This window comes from Pinus tabuliformis, chromosome 8 (genome assembly GCF_031772625.1).
Source record: "Pinus tabuliformis cultivar Carrire ecotype Pingquan chromosome 8, CPIR1, whole genome shotgun sequence".
In the NCBI taxonomy this organism is placed as follows: Eukaryota; Viridiplantae; Streptophyta; class Pinopsida; order Pinales; family Pinaceae; genus Pinus; species Pinus tabuliformis.
Window position 1 is genome coordinate 1,553,276,390 of NC_142294.1, and position 3,999 is coordinate 1,553,280,388.

Genomic DNA, 3,999 nt, shown 5'->3' on the forward strand with positions numbered 1-3,999 from the left:
CTTTGGGGAAATCTCCGTATATATTTATAGGAAGTGCTTTCCCGCCATGAATGGTCCGGTAATCATGAGAGTTTTTTCCTACACTAATGTGCTTCATCCATGGCATGTGTAATGTCTTCCAAATTCAATTCACGGCAGGACATTGTTAAACATTAAAGGTTTTTCGTTAAAAGTTTAATTTGTGAAACATTTTTGTGTTTCTCTATTTACTTTATTAATGGTATTTTAGTTTATTAGTTACTTTTAATTTGTGAAACATTTTTGTGTTTCTCTATTTACTTTATTAATGGTATTTTAGTTTATTAGTTGTATTTTGGTGGATGACAGCGATTAAGTCTTTGTCAGTTTATTCAATATTTACTTTATTAATGGTATTTTAGTTTATTAGTTGTATTTTGGTGTATGACAGCGATTAAGTCTTTGTGAGCTTATTCCACTGTTACCGGTCTCTTAATTTATTTATTTAGATATGGCATAATGGAAAAATACAAAGCATATTGATTGGGAGCCTATCAAATAAACATTTTCTTATAAAAAATTGATGGATTTGGATTTTTGATAGATTAGTGGTTAACATGGATATGTTCCAATTTTATATATTGTATTTTTTAATATATAAATAGACTCAAAGTCTTAAAAACTTCATGGTTACTTGGACTGTGTAGACTACATAGCTTAAACTTGTAATTTTAATTCCAATTTTTTTATTGGATTTTCAAACAAAATTGATTAAGAAGGGGCATAGTGTAGAATAATAAAACTACGTGAAGTATATTAACAATAAGATCCTTAGCCTTAGCTAAGGGGTTATTCTCATGTTGAGATATGTATGAGCATGTGCATGGCTAGGTGGTACCCCTATTAAAGCCTCTTTTCTTTTTAATTGCTTTATATAAAGGGTACCACCTAGCCATGCTCGTGCATATCTTAGCAAGAGAGTAACCGTGAGATGAGGCCAATGATCTTATTGTTAATACATTTCATGTAGTTTATATATATATACACACACACACACACACATCGTTTTTATTTTCACCATATATAATCTATACATAATTGACATTGGAATATTGACTTAGCATAGGAATTGAGATATTTTATTTATGAGCCTCACTTTTATAAATTTTTGTTGTAGTTGGCTCAGTAATGTTAGGATGATAACAACAAGATCACTATATTTATGAATGACCTCCAACATAATCATTAGCATATGATGGATCTGTTTGTCTCCTTTCAGAGGTCACAAAGGGCTTCAGGAGCAGCTGAACAATCTTGAAGGGACAATGTCAAATATGGAGGAACATATCCATGAAGCCTTAGTCCAGCCATGTGGCAATGGCATGAATGAACTAACTCCAAGTAATATGAATGTTAAATGTTTAGTGTGGGTTTGGTATCGATACTTGAGCAATTTTGGTTAAGTTGTATATGGTCCTCAAGTTTTCTCTTGTTATTGTCATTGGTTTTTTGTCATTACCATATGGTCAATAAGTCTGGTAGGAATGAGGCCAATGGTGTTTTCAAACTATGCTCCTCTCATTGTAACGTTTTCTTGAATTAATAGAATACTTTGACTTACATACATACAAAATTGTTATGTGAGTGTAACAAGAGTGGTAGGGAGGAGTAGCTCTTACACTGCTCACTTAGGTTCCAATCCCATCGAGATTGACATGAGTGGGAAATGGGTGGTACGAAAGAGTACTTTTCATCCTACTCACTATTCCAGTCCCACCAAGATTGACACAAATGAGAATATTTTTTTTCCAAATCCCTTTGATGCTAAGTTATAGGGTTTTTTAATGACTTCATTAAATTAGAACAATATGTATTTTTGTTTTTTGTTTTTTATAATAGCATATATTATCTTTTCATTTATAACATATTTCATTTTTCTTTAAAGAGACATGTGTTAACTAGAGATTGACCATGTGTTACAGTGCTCACTATATTAACTTTAACCTTGGTGTTTCTAACTGTGTATTGGGGAAGAGTATGGTCATATAAACTGAAATAACCCCCCCTTCTAACTTATCACATAACTTTATTTCAATTTACCTGTCTTGCTAGTGTAATGTCATATATTGGACTTGATTCTCACGTCGAATGGTCTTGCGTCACCTAGGCTAGGCCCAAGTAATTTTCACATGGCCTAAGGTACTCTCCACGCTTCGATGGTTGGATTTGATGTCCTCTCATCCCACAACTACTATGGTTTATTTTTCTCTTACCCTTGCGATATGGTTTGTAACATGCCTTATTCAAGAACCTTCCTATCTTACTCTTTGTGTTGGCTCCTGTAACAACGTCACAATGAGAAAGGAGACACACACATCTTGGTTCTTGGTCAAGGTATTTTGGTATCCCCTAGAGCTTTGATGCCTCCATTGCGCATTGAATGACATAAAATTTTCAATGAAGATGAGTTTCAAAATTATTTAAATTCCTTGGTTTGTTTTATGTCTAAAAGGCTCCTTGGTTTTTGTTTTCTCCTTGTTGATGTCCAAATCGGAACAAAAATGGGTCTTCACTATCATTTCACTAATTCAGCTAAGATTGGCTAACTTTTCCTTTCAGTATTAACTTGGTAAGTCATTCATTTTTTTCCTCGCTCGGATAATAAAGATCCCCATAGTAATTTATTAAGTTTTCTTCAAGGTTACTTCTATAGTATGTGGTCTTTTATAAATTTCACAAATTGACCCTTAATTATCATTATGCAGAAAGAGGGAAACCCTTCTGGGAGGGCTTCCTAGTGTTGGATCAGCGGGATACCAAGACTCTACTTTAAGTAAGTGTATTCTCCTTAGTTTCAATATGCAATTTATTTTAGTGTTCCTCCAGTATTATAGAGTTTTTGTACTCGAAGCAACCCTTTTAATTTTTTCTCTTGCATGTCCCAACATGGGTTCAAATGTTGTCATTAATTTGTTGACTACTCTTAGTCATGTCAAGTCGGTTATTTCACATCGCCTTTGATTCTCAATGGAGTGCTTCACGTGTATTAGGGAAACTGGTGCTCTGTCCTATATGGTGTAGTTTGTTCTCTGCTAGGATCATTATTGGTTCCCTTTGGTTCTTTCTAGCTATTGTAGCGAATACAACCACCCTCCAAAATTTTGGCCTGCACCCAATTTCGGAGCCTCCCTTGAGAGTTTCAGTTGATGATTGCACACACTTGTGTTCACTCCATGAGCTCGTGTAAGTCTTTGCATCCACCCTTCTTGTTCATTTCACCTAATTTTTTTCATGTTGATGTTAAATTCATGCTTGCGACCATGTTCTAGTCATGCTCAAAGTCTCCACTTCCTGTGTACTTGTTGTGTTCTCTATGAAAACTTCTATCGCACTCACACACAAAGTCACATTCACTGTCACACAAGAGTTGTCATAGTCAACCAACGATCAATCATAAGTATCACGCTTATCTCTTACACTGTCAGTCAGTCATGTTGAACATGTGTTTCTAGATGGTTTGAGTCATCTCGTCATTGAGTCATGTAAGTGTGTGTTTGCAAGATCGCATATGCATCTTTCACTTATTCAGACACTTAGTCACTTTTGTTGAAGTTATAATGACCAGACTTCCCTCTAATAGTTGAACCATCACCCCTCCATTGACTCGATCGACTGTCACCCAGCTTAGCACAGAAGCACCAAGAAATCCATTTCAAGCAATGCTGCCCACAAGAAAATCAATCAGCATTCATGCTGGTCAACCAGAGAGTTTGATCAGGCAGCCATCCCAGGATTCACTCCCCTCAAAAATTGCATTGAGGATGCAGACCTTGCCCACTCTGTTATCTGAGAATATTACGTAGACAAGAAGGACAGACACTCAATGCCTGTCTGTATCTCTCCTAGAAAATTGCATAATTTTCGAGCCAGCCCTCTTGACAATCAACCAGATACGCATCCAGAAAATTTTGCACTTTGAATGAGCAGGTCCTCCATTGCCCAATAGTTCACTCAACTCAGAAATTACTTAGAGATGATAAA